This window comes from Hyla sarda, chromosome 2 (genome assembly GCF_029499605.1).
Source record: "Hyla sarda isolate aHylSar1 chromosome 2, aHylSar1.hap1, whole genome shotgun sequence".
Classification (NCBI taxonomy): domain Eukaryota; kingdom Metazoa; phylum Chordata; class Amphibia; order Anura; family Hylidae; genus Hyla; species Hyla sarda.
Window position 1 is genome coordinate 117,950,458 of NC_079190.1, and position 18,776 is coordinate 117,969,233.

General features: G+C 37.1%; 1 protein-coding gene across 4 annotated transcripts in view; it reads left to right on the forward strand.

Annotated features, from left to right (window-relative positions):
* ASIC1 (acid sensing ion channel subunit 1) overlaps positions 1 to 18,776 on the forward strand; it is a 355,544-nt gene that overhangs the window by 75,825 nt on the left and 260,943 nt on the right. Inside the window, exon 1 of one of the 4 annotated variants that reach the window (XM_056555378.1) lies at positions 13,682 to 13,813. The exons of 2 other annotated variants lie outside the window; for them this stretch is intronic. The gene's annotated coding sequence lies outside the window, so the exon portion shown is untranslated. Of the gene's footprint in view, positions 1 to 13,681; positions 13,814 to 14,085; positions 14,633 to 18,776 lie in introns of those variants that run through there. One more of the 4 variants, XM_056555376.1, reaches the window with a different exon arrangement.

Genomic DNA, 18,776 nt, shown 5'->3' on the forward strand with positions numbered 1-18,776 from the left:
GAGAAGAGTAATGTTCAGGACCTACTATGTGAGTATAAATGAGAAGAGTAATGTGCAGATATTACTATGTGAGTATAAATGAGAAGAGTAATGTGCAGGACCTACTATGTGAGTATGAATGAGAAGAGTAATGTGCAGGAACTACTATGTGAGTATAAATGAGAAGAGTAATGTGCAGGAACTACTATGTGAGTATAAATGAGAAGAGTAATGTTCAGGAACTACTATGTGAGTATAAATGAGAAGAGTAATGTGCAGATATTACTATGTGAGTATAAATGAGAAGAGTAATGTGCAGGAACTACTATGTGAGTATAAATGAGTAGAGTAATGTGCAGGAACTACTATGTGAGTATAAATGAGAAGAGTAATGTGCAGATATTACTATGTGAGTATAAATTAGAAGAGTAATGTGCAGGAACTACTATGTGAGTATAAATGAGAAGAGTAATGTGCAGATATTACTATGTGAGTATAAATGAGAAGAGTAATGTGCAGGAACTACTATGGAAGTATAAATGAGAAGAGTAATGTGCAGGAATTACTATGTGAGTATAAGTGAGAAGAGTAATGTGCAGGAACTACTATGTGAGTATAAATGAGAAGAGTAATGTGCAGGAACTACTATGTGAGTATAAATGAGTAGAGTAATGTGCAGATATTACTATGGAAGTATAAATGAGAAGAGTAATGTGCAGGAACTACTATGGGAGTATAAATGAGAAGAGTAATGTTCAGGAACTACTATGTGAGTATAAATGAGAAGAGTAATGTGCAGATATTACTATGTGAGTATAAATGAGAAGAGTAATGTGCAGGAACTACTATGTGAGTATAAATGAGAAGAGTAATGTGCAGGAACTACTATGTGAGTATAAATGAGAAGAGTAATGTGCAGATATTGCTATGGAAGTATAAATGAGAAGAGTAATGTGCAGGAACTACTATGTGAGTATAAATGAGAAGAGTAATGTGCAGGAACTACTATGTGAGTATAAATGAGAAGAGTAATGTTCAGGAACTACTATGTGAGTATAAATGAGAAGAGTAATGTGCAGGAACTACCATGTGAGTATAAATGAGTAGAGTAATGTGCAGGAACTACTATGTGAGTATAAATGAGAAGAGTAATGTGCAGGAACTACTATGTGAGTATAAATGAGAAGAGTAATGTGCAGGAACTACTATGTGAGTATAAATGAGTAGAGTAATGTGCAGAAGCTACTATGTTAGTATAAGTGAGAAGAGTAATGTGCAGATATTACTATGGAAGTATAAATGAGTAGAGTAATGTGCAGGAACTACTATGAGAGTATAAATGAGAAGAGTAATGTGCGGATATTACTATGGAAGTACAAATGAGAAGAGTAATGTGCAGGAACTACTATGGGAGTATAAATGAGAAGAGTAATGTGCAGGAACTACTATGTGAGTATAAATGAGTAGAGTAATGTGCAGATATTACTATTTGAGTATAAATGAGAAGAGTAATGTGCAGGAACTACTATGTGAGTATAAATGAGAAGAGTAATGTTCAGGAACTACTATGTGAGTATAAATGAGAAATGCAATGTGCAGGAACTACTATGTGAGTATAAATGAGTAGAGTAATGTGCAGGAACTACTATGTGAGTATAAATGAGAAGAGTAATGTGCAGGAACTACCATGTGAGTATAAATGAGTAGAGTAATGTGCAGGAGCTACTATGTGAGTATAAGTGAGAAGAGTAATGTGCAGGAACTACTATGTGAGTATAAATGAGAAGAGTAATGTGCAGGAACTACTATGTGAGTATAAATGAGTAGAGTAATGTGCAGATATTACTATGTGAGTATAAATGAGAAGAGTAATGTTCAGGTCTAAATATAGAATCGTTCTTATGCTGGAGTGAGTGTGGACAGAAAGGCACTCGTACATGTAGTATGGGACTGGGTGTATCTGCAAACCTTGTGGTAAGCTGTCATTTCCATTATATCTAATATTCCGAGCTCTGAGGTTAAACACAACCTCTAAATAGCCTCCCTTTTAGTCTAGTAGACGTGAATCAATTCTCTGTGGCCCATAAAATGATAGTGGCATTTCTGTTAACGTCTACAAAACGCATAACTACAAGACACTGGAAGCAGACCTCGATTCCTCACATTGATGAGGCTGTTGACTATGTTAACTTGTAAGGTAGAGAGGTTATCGGCCTTACAATCTCATACCCAGCCAAAATCCCTGAGATCCAGGGAAGCCTGGGCTAAAAGTAAGAACTACCATAACTAACCCATTAATATACCGATGCATCTTGGCAAGTGTCCATACCCTGCTTGGCACCTTGAGAAATAAATCATACTAACTAGGTACTTTCTGCTGCACATCTTTCTGAGACACTGAACAACATTAATTTGTATTAAACATTTACACTTAGAGGTGTACATAGTGGGGGACATGTATCATTATTTGTGTATGGTAGAAGTATTTTACCCCTTTTCCCGAATTCTAAATTATGTGCAGAAGCGCTAAATTTATCAATCAAGTGCAATGAGCTTCATAAATTGCAGGTAAATATAGTAATCTCCTCAATCCACTCTTTGGAAAATAGAATCAATGATTTAGAGCATCTTGCTACGTTAAGTCCAAGATGGCTTATATTTGCGCAAACAAAAACAGCTCTTGCGGCAAAATTTTTGGTGTAAAAAAAAAGTACGCAGTTAATAAATCCATGCGTTCTATAGATGTCACTCCAAGGTACCCCGATTAGGCCACATCTGGAGGACATGCTCTACCAAAACGTGCACAAAAAATTGCGCAAAAAAAGGGCTTGCGCAAAATTTTGCGCAAAAAAATACACACAAAACAGGGGTAAAATCTTTGATACATGTCCCCCAGTGAGACCAATGAGCCACATAGGCATTATTTCGTCATTGTTTGAAACCTCTCTAGGAACACTTCTCCCCAACACCGAGCACATTTATGGACTCTTTATGCTAAAGGATCTTTGGTGGTCATTTCATGGTTCATACATACCTCATGATGTACACATCTTTCTGTTTGGTATTGTTCCTGTATTGTTTATGTATTTTGGAAAATCTCAAGAAAATATTTGTTTATAAAAATCAATTGAAATAAATAAATAAATATAGAGTCATACATAGTAATGTGCAGGTCTTTATTGGAGTATAACTGAGTATAGTAATGTGCAGGTCTTTATTGGAGTATAAATGAGTACAGTAATGTGCAGGTCTTTATTGGAGTATAAATGAGTATAGTAATGTGCAGGTCTTTATTGGAGTATAACTGAGTATAGTAATGTGCAGGTCTTTATTGGAGTATAAATGAGTATAGTAATGTGCAGGTCTTTATTGGAGTATAACTGAGTATGGTAATGTGCTGGTCTTTATTGGAGTATAACTGAGTATAGTAATGTGCTGGTCTTTATTGGAGTATAAATGAGTATAGTAATGTGCTGGTCTTTATTGGAGTATAACTGAGTATAGTAATGTGCTGGTCTTTATTGGAGTATAACTGAGTATAGTAATGTGCTGGTCTTTATTGAAGTATAACTGAGTATGGTAATGTGCAGGTCTTTATTGGAGTATAACTGAGTATAGTAATGTGCTGGTCTTTATTGGAGTATAACTGAATATAGTAATGTGCTGGTCTTTATTGGAGTATAACTGAGTATAGTAATGTGCTGGTCTTTATTGGAGTATAACTGAATATAGTAATGTGCTGGTCTTTATTGGAGTATAAATGAGTAGAGTAATGTACTGGTCTTTATTGGAGTATAACTGAGTATAGTAATGTGCAGGTCTTTATTGGAGTATAACTGAGTATGGTAATGTGCTGGTCTTGCTTGCAGTGTAAATGAGTAGAGTAATGTGCAGGTCTGTATTGGAGTATAAATGAGTAGAGTAATGTGCAGGTCTTTATTGGAGTATAAATGAGTAGAGTAATGTGCAGGTCTTTATTGGAGTATAAATGAGTAGAGTAATGTGCAGGTCTTTATTGGAGTATAAATGAGTAGAGTAATGTGCTGGTCTTTATTGGAGTATAAATGAGTAGAGTAATGTGCTGGTCTTTATTGGAGTATAAATGAGTAGAGTAATGTGCAGGTCTTGCTTGTAATGTAAATGAGTAGAGTAATGTGCTGGTCTTTATTGGAGTATAAATGAGTAAGTAATGTGCTGGTCTTTATTGGATTATAAATGAGTAGAGTAATGTGCAGGTCTTTATTGGAGTATAAATGAGTAGAGTAATGTGCTGGTCTGTATTGGAGTATAAATGAGTATAGTAATGTGCAGGTCTTTATTGGAGTATAAATGAGTAAGTAATGTGCTGGTCTTTATTGGAGTATAAATGAGTAGAGTAATGTGCAGGTCTTTATGGGAGTATACATGAGTAGAGTAATGTGCAGGTCTTTATTGGAGTATACATGAGTAGAGTAATGTGCAGGTCTTTATTGGAGTATACATGAGTAGAGTAATGTGCAGGTCTTCATTGGAGTATACATGAGTAGAGTAATGTGCAGGTCTTTATTGGAGTACAAATGAGTAGAGTAATGTGCAGGTCTTTATTGGAGTATAAATGAGTAGAGTAATGTGCAGGTCTTTATTGGAGTATAAATGAGTAGAGTAATGTGCAGGTCTTTATTGGAGTATAAATGAGTAGAGTAATGTGCTGGTTTTTATTGGAGTATAAATGAGTAGAGTAATGTGCTGGTCTTTATTGGAGTATAAATGAGTAGAGTAATGTGCAGGTCTTTATTGGAGTATAAATGTGTATAGTAATGTGCAGGTCTTGCTTGCAGTATAAATGAGTAGAGTAATGTGCTAGTCTTTATTGGAGTATAAATGAGTAAGTAATGTGCTGGTCTTTATTGGAGTATAAATGAGTAGAGTAATGTGCAGGTCTTGCTTGCAGTATAAATGAGTAGAGTAATGTGCTAGTCTTGCTTGCAGTGTAAATGAGTAGAGTAATGTGCAGGTCTGTATTGGAGTATAAATGAGTAGAGTAATGTGCAGGTCTTTATTGGAGTATAAATGAGTAGAGTAATGTGCAGGTCTTTATTGGAGTATAAATGAGTAGAGTAATGTGCAGGTCTTTATTGGAGTATAAATGAGTAGAGTAATGTGCTGGTCTTTATTGGAGTATAAATGAGTAGAGTAATGTGCTGGTCTTTATTGGAGTATAAATGAGTAGAGTAATGTGCAGGTCTTGCTTGTAATGTAAATGAGTAGAGTAATGTGCTGGTCTTTATTGGATTATAAATGAGTAGAGTAATGTGCAGGTCTTTATTGAAGTATAAATGAGTAGAGTAATGTGCTAGTCTTTATTGGAGTATAAATGAGTAGAGTAATGTGCTGGTCTTTATTGGAGTATAAATGAGTAGAGTAATGTGCAGGTCTTTATTGGAGTATAAATGAGTAGAGTAATGTGCTGGTCTTTATTGCAGTATAAATGAGTAGAGTAATGTGCAGGTCTTTATTGGAGCATAAATGAGTAGAGTAATGTGCAGGTCTTTATTGGAGAGTAAATGAGTAGAGTAATGTGCAGGTCTTTATTGGAGTATACATGAGTAGAGTAATGTGCAGGTGTTTATTGGAGTATACATGAGTAGAGTAATGTGCTGGTCTTTATTGCAGTATAAATGAGTAGAGTAATGTGCTGGTCTTTATTGGAGTATAAATGAGTAGAGTAATGTGCAGGTCTTTATTGGAGAGTAAATGAGTAGAGTAATGTGCAGGTCTTTATTGGAGTATACATGAGTAGAGTAATGTGCTGGTCTTTATTGGAGAATAAATGAGTAGAGTAATGTGCAGGTCTTTATTGGAGTATAAATGAGTAGAGTAATGTGCAGGTCTTTATTGGAGTATAAATAAGCAGAGTAATGTGCAGGTCTTTATTGGAGTATAAATGAGTAGAGTAATGTGCAGGTCTTTATTGGAGTATAAATGAGTAGAGTAATGTGCAGGTCTTTATTGGAGTATAAATGAGTAGAGTAATGTGCAGGTCTTTATTGGAGTATACATGAGTAGAGTAATGTGCAGGTCTTTATTGGAGTATACATGAGTAGAGTAATGTGCTGGTCTTTATTGGAGTATAAATGAGTAGAGTAATGTGCTGGTCTTGCTTGCAGTGTAAAGGAGATAGGTAATGTGCAGGTCTTGCTTGTAATGTAAATGAGTAGAGTAATGTGCTGGTCTTTATTGGAGTATAAATGAGTAAGTAATGTGCTGGTCTTTATTGGAGTATAAATGAGTAGAGTAATGTGCAGGTCTTGCTTGCAGTATAAATGAGTAGAGTAATGTGCTAGTCTTGCTTGCAGTGTAAATGAGTAGAGTAATGTGCAGGTCTGTATTGGAGTATAAATGAGTAGAGTAATGTGCTAGTCTTTATTGGAGTATAAATGAGTAGAGTAATGTGCTGGTCTTTATTGGAGTATACATGAGTAGAGTAATGTGCAGGTCTTTATTGGAGTATACATGAGTAGAGTAATGTGCTGGTCTTTATTGGAGTATAAATGAGTAGAGTAATGTGCAGGTCTTGCTTGCAGTATAAATGAGTAGAGTAATGTGCTAGTCTTGCTTGCAGTGTAAATGAGTAGAGTAATGTGCAGGTCTGTATTGGAGTATAAATGAGTAGAGTAATGTGCTAGTCTTTATTGGAGTATAAATGAGTAGAGTAATGTGCTGGTCTTTATTGGAGTATACATGAGTAGAGTAATGTGCAGGTCTTTATTGGAGTATACATGAGTAGAGTAATGTGCTGGTCTTTATTGGAGTATAAATGAGTAGAGTAATGTGCAGGTCTTTATTGGAGTATAAATGAGTAGAGTAATGTGCAGGTCTTTATTGGAGTATAAATGAGTAGAGTAATGTGCTGGTCTTTATTGCAGTATAAATGAGTAGAGTAATGTGCAGGTCTTTATTGGAGCATAAATGAGTAGAGTAATGTGCAGGTCTTTATTGGAGAGTAAATGAGTAGAGTAATGTGCAGGTCTTTTTGGAGTATACATGAGTAGAGTAATGTGCAGGTCTTTATTGGAGTATATATGAGTAGAGTAATGTGCTGGTCTTTATTGCAGTATAAATGAGTAGAGTAATGTGCTAGTCTTTATTGGAGTATAAATGAGTAGAGTAATGTGCTAGTCTTTATTGGAGTATAAATGAGTAGAGTAATGTGCTGGTCTTTATTGGAGTATACATGAGTAGAGTAATGTGCAGGTCTTTATTGGAGTATACATGAGTAGAGTAATGTGCTGGTCTTTATTGGAGTATAAATGAGTAGAGTAATGTGCAGGTCTTGCTTGCAGTATAAATGAGTAGAGTAATGTGCTAGTCTTGCTTGCAGTGTAAATGAGTAGAGTAATGTGCAGGTCTGTATTGGAGTATAAATGAGTAGAGTAATGTGCTAGTCTTTATTGGAGTATAAATGAGTAGAGTAATGTGCTGGTCTTTATTGGAGTATACATGAGTAGAGTAATGTGCAGGTCTTTATTGGAGTATACATGAGTAGAGTAATGTGCTGGTCTTTATTGGAGTATAAATGAGTAGAGTAATGTGCAGGTCTTTATTGGAGTATAAATGAGTAGAGTAATGTGCAGGTCTTTATTGGAGTATAAATGAGTAGAGTAATGTGCTGGTCTTTATTGCAGTATAAATGAGTAGAGTAATGTGCAGGTCTTTATTGGAGCATAAATGAGTAGAGTAATGTGCAGGTCTTTATTGGAGAGTAAATGAGTAGAGTAATGTGCAGGTCTTTTTGGAGTATACATGAGTAGAGTAATGTGCAGGTCTTTATTGGAGTATATATGAGTAGAGTAATGTGCTGGTCTTTATTGCAGTATAAATGAGTAGAGTAATGTGCTGGTCTTTATTGGAGTATAAATGAGTAGAGTAATGTGCAGGTGTTTATTGGAATATAAATGAGTAGAGTAATGTGCAGGTCTTTATTGGAGAGTAAATGAGTAGAGTAATGTGCAGGTCTTTATTGGAGTATACATGAGTAGAGTAATGTGCTGGTCTTTATTGGAGTATAAATGAGTAGAGTAATGTGCAGGTCTTTATTGGAGTATACATGAGTAGAGTAATGTGCTGGTCTTTATTGGAGTATAAATGAGTAGAGTAATGTGCAGGTCTTTATTGGAGTATAAATGAGTAGAGTAATGTGCAGGTCTTTATTGGAGTATAAATGAGTAGAGTAATGTGCTGGTCTTTATTGGAGTATAAATGAGTAGAGTAATGTGCTGGTCTTTATTGGAGTATAAATGAGTAGAGTAATGTGCAGGTCTTGCTTGTAATGTAAATGAGTAGAGTAATGTGCTGGTCTTTATTGGATTATAAATGAGTAGAGTAATGTGCAGGTCTTTATTGAAGTATAAATGAGTAGAGTAATGTGCTAGTCTTTATTGGAGTATAAATGAGTAGAGTAATGTGCTGGTCTTTATTGGAGTATAAATGAGTAGAGTAATGTGCAGGTCTTTATTGGAGTATAAATGAGTAGAGTAATGTGCAGGTCTTTATTGGAGAGTAAATGAGTAGAGTAATGTGCAGGTCTTTATTGGAGTATACATGAGTAGAGTATTGTGCAGGTCTTTATTGGAGTATACATGAGTAGAGTAATGTGCTGGTCTTTATTGCAGTATAAATGAGTAGAGTAATGTGCTGGTCTTTATTGGAGTATAAATGAGTAGAGTAATGTGCAGGTCTTTATTGGAGAGTAAATGAGTAGAGTAATGTGCAGGTCTTTATTGGAGTATACATGAGTAGAGTAATGTGCTGGTCTTTATTGGAGAATAAATGAGTAGAGTAATGTGCAGGTCTTTATTGGAGTATAAATGAGTAGAGTAATGTGCAGGTCTTTATTGGAGTATAAATAAGCAGAGTAATGTGCAGGTCTTTATTGGAGTATAAATGAGTAGAGTAATGTGCAGGTCTTTATTGGAGTATAAATGAGTAGAGTAATGTGCAGGTCTTTATTGGAGTATAAATGAGTAGAGTAATGTGCAGGTCTTTATTGGAGTATACATGAGTAGAGTAATGTGCAGGTCTTTATTGGAGTATACATGAGTAGAGTAATGTGCTGGTCTTTATTGGAGTATAAATGAGTAGAGTAATGTGCTGGTCTTGCTTGCAGTGTAAAGGAGATAGGTAATGTGCAGGTCTTGCTTGTAATGTAAATGAGTAGAGTAATGTGCTGGTCTTTATTGGAGTATAAATGAGTAAGTAATGTGCTGGTCTTTATTGGAGTATAAATGAGTAGAGTAATGTGCAGGTCTTGCTTGCAGTATAAATGAGTAGAGTAATGTGCTAGTCTTGCTTGCAGTGTAAATGAGTAGAGTAATGTGCAGGTCTGTATTGGAGTATAAATGAGTAGAGTAATGTGCTAGTCTTTATTGGAGTATAAATGAGTAGAGTAATGTGCTGGTCTTTATTGGAGTATACATGAGTAGAGTAATGTGCAGGTCTTTATTGGAGTATACATGAGTAGAGTAATGTGCTGGTCTTTATTGGAGTATAAATGAGTAGAGTAATGTGCAGGTCTTGCTTGCAGTATAAATGAGTAGAGTAATGTGCTAGTCTTGCTTGCAGTGTAAATGAGTAGAGTAATGTGCAGGTCTGTATTGGAGTATAAATGAGTAGAGTAATGTGCTAGTCTTTATTGGAGTATAAATGAGTAGAGTAATGTGCTGGTCTTTATTGGAGTATACATGAGTAGAGTAATGTGCAGGTCTTTATTGGAGTATACATGAGTAGAGTAATGTGCTGGTCTTTATTGGAGTATAAATGAGTAGAGTAATGTGCAGGTCTTTATTGGAGTATAAATGAGTAGAGTAATGTGCAGGTCTTTATTGGAGTATAAATGAGTAGAGTAATGTGCTGGTCTTTATTGCAGTATAAATGAGTAGAGTAATGTGCAGGTCTTTATTGGAGCATAAATGAGTAGAGTAATGTGCAGGTCTTTATTGGAGAGTAAATGAGTAGAGTAATGTGCAGGTCTTTTTGGAGTATACATGAGTAGAGTAATGTGCAGGTCTTTATTGGAGTATATATGAGTAGAGTAATGTGCTGGTCTTTATTGCAGTATAAATGAGTAGAGTAATGTGCTGGTCTTTATTGGAGTATAAATGAGTAGAGTAATGTGCAGGTGTTTATTGGAATATAAATGAGTAGAGTAATGTGCAGGTCTTTATTGGAGAGTAAATGAGTAGAGTAATGTGCAGGTCTTTATTGGAGTATACATGAGTAGAGTAATGTGCTGGTCTTTATTGGAGTATAAATGAGTAGAGTAATGTGCAGGTCTTTATTGGAGTATACATGAGTAGAGTAATGTGCTGGTCTTTATTGGAGTATAAATGAGTAGAGTAATGTGCAGGTCTTTATTGGAGTATAAATGAGTAGAGTAATGTGCAGGTCTTTATTGGAGTATAAATAAGCAGAGTAATGTGCAGGTCTTTATTGGAGTATAAATGAGTAGAGTAATGTGCTGGTCTTTATTGGAGTATAAATGAGTAGATTAATGTGCTGGTCTTGCTTGCAGTGTAAATGAGATAGGTAATGTGCAGGTCTTGCTTGCAAGTTAAATGAGTAGAGTAATGTGCTGGTCTTTATTGGAGTATAAATGAGTAAGTAATGTGCTGGTCTTTATTGGAGTATAAATGAGTAGAGTAATGTGCAGGTCTTGCTTGCAGTATAAATGAGTAGAGTAATGTGCTAGTCTTGCTTGCAGTGTAAATGAGTAGAGTAATGTGCAGGTCTGTATTGGAGTATAAATGAGTAGAGTAATGTGCTAGTCTTTATTGGAGTATAAATGAGTAGAGTAATGTGCTGGTCTTTATTGGAGTATACATGAGTAGAGTAATGTGCAGGTCTTTATTGGAGTATACATGAGTAGAGTAATGTGCTGGTCTTTATTGGAGTATAAATGAGTAGAGTAATGTGCTGGTCTTTATTGGAGTATAAATGAGTAGAGTAATGTGCAGGTCTTTATTGGAGTATAAATGAGTAGAGTAATGTGCTGGTCTTTATTGGAGTATAAATGAGTAGAGTAATGTGCAGGTCTTTATTGGAGTATAAATGAGTAGAGTAATGTGCTGGTCTTTATTGCAGTATAAATGAGTAGAGTAATGTGCAGGTCTTTATTGGAGCATAAATGAGTAGAGTAATGTGCAGGTCTTTATTGGAGAGTAAATGAGTAGAGTAATGTGCAGGTCTTTTTGGAGTATACATGAGTAGAGTAATGTGCAGGTCTTTATTGGAGTATACATGAGTAGAGTAATGTGCTGGTCTTTATTGCAGTATAAATGAGTAGAGTAATGTGCTGGTCTTTATTGGAGTATAAATGAGTAGAGTAATGTGCAGGTGTTTATTGGAGTATAAATGAGTAGAGTAATGTGCAGGTCTTTATTGGAGAGTAAATGAGTAGAGTAATGTGCAGGTCTTTATTGGAGTATACATGAGTAGAGTAATGTGCGGGTCTTTATTGGAGTATAAATGAGTAGAGTAATGTGCTGGTCTTTATTGGAGTATACATGAGTAAAGTAATGTGCTGGTCTTTATTGGAGTATAAATGAGTAGAGTAATGTGCAGGTCTTTATTGGAGTATAAATGAGTAGAGTAATGTGCAGGTCTTTATTGGAGTATAAATGAGTAGAGTAATGTGCAGGTCTTTATTGGAGTATAAATGAGTAGAGTAATGTGCAGGTCTTTATTGGAGTATAAATAAGCAGAGTAATGTGCAGGTCTTTATTGGAGTATAAATGAGTAGAGTAATGTGCAGGTCTTTATTGGAGTATAAATGAGTAGAGTAATGTGCAGGTCTTTATTGGAGTATAAATGAGATAGGTAATGTGCAGGTCTGTCTTGAGGTAAAAATAAATAGAGTAATGTGAAGGTCTGTCTTACAGTATGAGTAGAGTAAGGTGCAGGTGTTTCTTGGAGTATAAATGAGTAGAGTAAGGTTCAGGTCTTTCTAGGAGTATAAATGAGTAGAGTAATATGTAGGTCTTTGTTGGAGTATACATGAGTAAAGTAATGTGCAAGAGTTTGTATAGGAGCATGCACTTGCCCCACACTGGCGTATTATAGACACCATCTTGCATTTATTTTATAGCTCCAATTCCCGACCGAACAACAGGTCTGAAGACTGACAGGTATCAGTTTGGGTCATCAGAACCCAAAGTCAGACAAATACTTGCAGCCATAATTTACCTGCGTGTGAGGACCCTGTAAGTAAGTCTTAATATGGACTCAGTAGAGTACTATACAAATCTTTAATAAAAGTATAAATGAGTGAATAATGTGCAAGATAACTAATAGAAGTAACGTAAATACATTTCTATGCAAACACGAAGATCGGAAACAATGTGCAGGTTTTTCCACAGGACGACACATAGCAAGAGACGCGCAGATATTTTGGTGGGTGTATTAATGGTGTGTGGCTCGTAAGATGGAAGTATAAAGGATGAAAATAATTTCAAGGGCATGTCCCCTCAGAATTTTTTTTAAAGTCCACATGAAATTCAATGGCAGTCTTCATCTCATGCATTTGAATGGGGTTTCTGCAACCTGGTACACATGCCAGGAGAATGTTCCAGGACAGATGTGGAAAAACATCTGCCATAGAAATAAGTGTCATTGTGTCACCTACATGTCCAGTGGAAATGAGAAGTACTAGCACGATTGGATGACAATGGGCAAATCCTGCTTAGAAATATGCCGCACGCCTGGATTTTAATCCGCCATGTGAACGTAGACTTAGGTTAAATACAGTAGATGACTGAAGGGGAGTGCAGACCTTTTAAGGGATTGCAAAGAACTGAAGTGAAGATCTTTCTATGGGGCTATAAATAACCGATGTAATAGAAAGGCCTTTTTTATGGGACTGAGGATAAATGACTAAAGTGATGTGCAGGCTTTTCTAAGGTGTGAATGGCAGGAAGAGTGTGCAGGTCTCCCTTATAGAGTATAAATCACGGATGTGATCTGCAGGTGTTTCAGTCCCAGTATCGGGCGCAATGTTTTTTTTTTACGGAACAGGTGATATGCAAATCCATCTTTTGCTATATGTTTGTGCTTTCTCGCTTTCATCCTAATAATGAGAAATATGATCCTTCCCCTAAAAGGATGAAAGATAAGATAGCCATTTTGACCACAATGCTGTGTAGAGAAGTTGTGTGATGTCTTTGAAGTATTGTAATGGGACTGATACAGTACGGGGGAGATTTATCAAAACCTGTCCAGAGGAAAAGTTGCTGAGTTGCCCATAGCAACCAATCAGATCGCTTCTTTCCTTTTCAACAAGGCCTCTTTCAACAAGGCCTCTGCAAAGTGAAAGAAGCGATCTGATTGGTCGCTATGGGCAACTCAGCAACTTTTCCTCTGGACAGGTTTTGATAAATCTACCCCGACATGTTTCTATAGCAATAGTTCTGATACCTATAACAAGTCAGTGGGGGAGATTTATCAAAACCTGTGCAGAGGAAAAGTGGTCCAGTTGCCCATAGCAACCAATCAGATCCCTTCTTTCATTTTCAACAAGGCCTCTGCAAAATGAAAGAAACAATCCGATTGGTTGCTACGGGCAACTAGGCAACTTTTTCTTTGCACTGGTTTTGATAAATCTCCCCCGGTGTTCTCGACTCTGTTGTTGTGAAGCTGTTGCAAAACTACAACTCCCATCATGCCCTGACAGCCGTAGGCTGTCAGGGCATGATGGGAATTGTAGTTTTGCAACAGGTGCGCAGCCACAGGTTGGGAAAGATTGTATGCGAGTATGACATATCTCTATCTTTTCAATAATTCCCAATTCTGATCCTTTAGAATGGTGAGGACTTTCTTATATACAAGATATCTTATTAGGATAACAACCATAAATTGTGTTCAAAATTAATAATTTTCCCTATAATTGAGTCTCCCATTGATCACAAAAAATATGTTTATTTTGGGGGGGGGGAAAGTCAAAATATTTCAATGATGATGTTGTTGCCTTTTGCAGTAACCATTCTCTACGAGCGGGAACGTCTATGGGTAAAACCCAGCCTCACTAAAAGTCATGCTCCTATGGAGATGTGAATGGCACAAGTGGCTTCTTTTTGCAGCCCTGGGAGTATGAATGACTGAAGTGTTGCTGGGCAGGTCTCCGTGTAGGGGCATGGATGACGGAGCTGCTGGTGTGCAGGTCTCTCGCTGAGGGGGGATATGGATGACGGAACCGATGCTGTGTGATCAGAATCCCTTCGAGCCGCCAGGGGTTAATCTCTCCTGTATTGGGTCCTAAACAGTAGCGTCTTCTTGCTGCTATGGGGAAGCAGCTGGTTTTGGGGGAAGGGAGCTGGTCACACATCCCAGTAATGAGATAGACGCATGCAACACACACAGAGGGGACAGACGTATATACACACAGGCATAGCGGAGGAGACTGAGCATTTCTTCTGCTCGCAGCTCTCTGACACACACGCACACTGTTACTGGGAGCCGGGGACATCACTGCCTCTCTCTCTTTGTGCCTTGGAGCCTGCGTGTGTGTGTGAGTCTGCAGTAAGGTGTGGGGGTCCTGTGTTGTCTCTGCGGTGCGGGGGGGAGTGCTGCTATATGCGATCCGTCTCATCAGTGCAGAGTCTGATCAGACTGGCCCTGCCTGCAGGTGAGTGCTGTGCCCAATGCATGCATGTATTGTATGTTCGGCATTGATCGCCCTCTCCGAGCATGGGAGCCTCATCTATATCATCCATTATGTTCCCCCTGCATGCATATAGGTCTTAGGCACCCGGCGTCTGTGAGTCAAACATCTGCATGTGTACATGTGAGCGAGCCATAGGTGACATGCACCAAGCTCTCCAGTCTCTCCATCACCAAGGAACACTCAGGATTCTGGAGACGTTCACGTCTAGATTATGGCTATTGTAATGTTGGAGCCAACAGTGCAGGCAGCTGTGTTAGTAGTTGTTTCACTACATATATATATATATATATATATATATATATATATATATATATATACATACTGTCTATAGGTTTAGGGATGATGAGTCTGCATTTAGGTACTATGCTTATTGGTATTCATTTATGTCCTAAGTAGGTAGCTGGCATGTCTTTGATTTCAGTTCACTATGACAGGTATCACATGTAGTTTACTGTCATTGTCTATAGAGAACGATATCTAAGGCTAACAGAGTCCTAAGCAATTCTTCTTTCATGCATGTATTTCATGAATGGAAATGGGGGGATTCTGCACTTGGGTTGATTCTAAGTTTTTAATGTAGACATGAGGATAGGGGTAGGTGTGCCTGTGCATACAAGGGGTAACTAAGTCACTCAGTGATATGGGGGGAGTGCGTCCCATCCACATTAGTGCTGATCTCTTCTTGGTATATCTGGAAGGTTCAGGCTATCTGTATCTGTACACTGGACCAGTCACTCTTGGTGACTAGGGTACGGTTCTGTATCTATGATACTAATATGATGTTAATATACAGTTAGGTATACCTGATTTTTTTTTATTTGTGTGTCTGTTCCTCTTTTTTGGGATCTGATTACCACCTATTTGTCTGTATGTTCCAATGTGTTGTGCTATTGCATAAGATTATCGTGTGTTCAGTTGAGCTATACTGACAACTAATGCAAGTTATACATTATGCCAATTGTATTGCCATTAATGTATAAGAATTTCTGTAATAAATAATTCATATTCATTATTATTATTAATATTATTACTATTTAAAGCAATGTATATGCATCAGTGTAACATATCCATTTTAGCACTATCAATATACAAAATCTACGATGAATAATGGCTATTTGTGAGGCTGTTTCTTTTATAAGGACACGTTTAGGTGTAGGAAAGTTGAGTTTGTCATTGTATTGCAATGTTTTATCTGTGGGTTTCAATAAGACTGCAAGATAACTAGACAAACCTATGAACTCTTCTACAACAAATACAAGAAACAAATTCAGCTCTGCTACATACATATACATGTAACAATAGAGTCACATAGCTTCCTATCCTAGCTCTTAATTTGCAGTGTTACATTGCTGCCAGATCCAGTTGGAGTCACATATTGCACGAAGCTTTTATCCTGGACTATTCATTGTGTCACAATCTTTCATCCCTCACTGTGAGAGTCTTTAGCCACTTACATGTAATATTGTGTGGGCAGTCTGGGTTAGCATTTCCTGGCATGTGGCTGTAACTGGTGATGATCAATTTGTCCTGTGATAAATGACAGGGCTTTAGAAGAGATCATGGAAAATAGCTCACAAAATCATCTGTATAAGTACTGGCATTTTGTAGTGTGGCACGGGGTCGGCATATGGAGCAAATAAAATTAAAAGAGCCCTAAGATTAAAGTTGGCAAACTTAAAATATTTCTGGAGCATTTTAGAGATTTGCGAGATAAAGTAGTGATCACATAGGTAGACACTTTTGGATTTTGTTTGCCATTGAAGAACACCCCAGCCACTCTTTCAGCAGCCTTAAAGGGGTTATCCAGGAAAAAAATAAAAAAAAATAAAAAAATATATATATATATATATATATATATATATATATATATATATATATATATATAAACTGGCTCCAGAAAGTTAAACAGATATGTAAATCACTTCTATTAAAAAATCTTAATCCTTTCAGTACTTACGAGCTGCTGAAGTTGAGTTGTTCTTTTCTGTCTAAGTGCTCTCTGGTGACACCTGTCTCGGGAACCGCCCAGTTTAGAAGCAAATTCCCAAAGCAAACCTCTTCTGCTCTGTGCAGCTCCCGAGACAAGCAGAGATGTCAGCAGAGAGCACTGTTGCCAGACAGAAAACAACAACTCAACTTCAGTAGCTGATAATTATTGAAAGGATTAAGATTTTTTTAATTAGAAGTAATTTACAAATCTGTTTAACTTTCTGGAGCCAGTTGATATATAAAAAAAAAAAAAAAAATTTCCTGGAATATTCCTTTAATGTCTGATAACAGAGAAAATCCTTCACCCAGTTCATAGAAACACTACAGATGTAGAATTTTTAGACATTAAAGAAAAAGGTGTTATACTTATAAGGAGGTTACTTGTAGAGCACAAAGATCAATATGGGCTGCTCTTTAGTATTAATTAAATATTAATTAATATTTAAGTGGACCTGTGGCCAACCCAAAGAAAATGAGATTGTATCAGCATTAAATATCTGAGGGTCCCCTGATCACACACCTTTTTACAGTATATTGATATACTCTAAGATATAATGATTTATAGCTGATAATTCAGGGAATCAGTCAGATGGGTGTGAACTTTATTTTAATAGTGGGAGTGACATGTGATCAGGTGATGGGCGAGATTATACAGTAAGGTAGTGTGTAATATGTATATTCGCCTTTTAATATAAAACATCCACACCCCCATACAGTATAACCCTGATATTCACTCCCATATTTAAAATGAAGTTCACATCCATCTGAATGATTTCCTAAATTGTCAGACAAACTGTAAACCTTTTTATCAAAGAAAGGGAAGGGCATATCAAGAAACTGTGAAAAGGTCTGTGATCAGGGCACCCTAAGGTACTACATTTTTTTGGGTTGACCACAGGTCCTCTTTGGAGGGGTTATCTCATGATAGAGGATAACTGTTGATCAGTGGGTGGGGATCCGACCACTGGGACCTTCACTGATCATGGGAACAGAGATCATTTATCATTTGCAGCAGCGCACATGTTCGGCCACTGCTTCATTCATTTTCTGTAGGGCTTCCAAACATTGCAGAGCACTAACCAGGGCTGTGTTCAGAAGCCCCACAGAATGAATTGCTCTGTCATCAACTATACATGCTGCCACTCCATTTACATGGGGGGACAACTGACCTCTGTTCTCGTGACCAGTGGTGGTGGAGAAAAATACTGGGGGAGATTTATCAAAACCCGTCCAGAGGAAAAGTTGCCCAGTTGCCCATAGCAACCAATCAGCTCACTTCTTTCATTTTTAACAAGACTTCTGCAAAATGAAAGAAGCGATCTGATTGGTTGCTATGAGCAACTGGGCAACTTTTCCTTTGCACAGGTTTTGATAAATCTCCCCCAGTGTGTGTGTAAACCCAGCCTTAGACATTGCAGGAGATTTTTAGGAAACTTCTAAAAAATAAACTGTCTTTATTGTTCGTAACAACCAATCACAGAACAGCTATAATTTCTTACAGGGCTTTTAAAAAACAACAGTTTTGCTCTGTTTGGTTGCTATGGGCAACCAGTAAATGCCCCCCATTGACTGCTTGAATGTGTGGGTAGCGAAAGGCCTGTTCTTACAAAACAGACATTGCGGGCACTCACCTATAGGAGTGGGCAGAGAACAAAGCCAGAGGATTTTAAATAGATTTTTTTTGTGCTTTTCCATTTATATAGTACAAACTTCCTTAAGTGAGAACAATTAATATAATTTCTAATAACATTTGCCTGTCTCAGAGCTGCCTACAATAAAACTAAAGTAGAAATGAGGCTGCATATGAGATTACAATCTAGAAGAGAGAAGGGGAGAGATATCATAGGTATATAGGGGGAGATTTATCATTGCTTTTAGATCTTTTTTTGTCTATGTTTTGGCGCAGTTCAGGCGCAAGCAGCATATTTAGTGACTATTATGAATCTTTTGATATAGACAGTTTCACTCTTTTTGCCTACCCATAGAACTTTTTCTTTTTGACTATGCAGTGGTCACGTATTTATCATTTGCGACTTTTGTCAAAAGTCGCTATTTTGAGCGCAAAGGTACTTTTTTAAGTGCAACGCTACATCACCTACCAGTAGGCATGAGAATC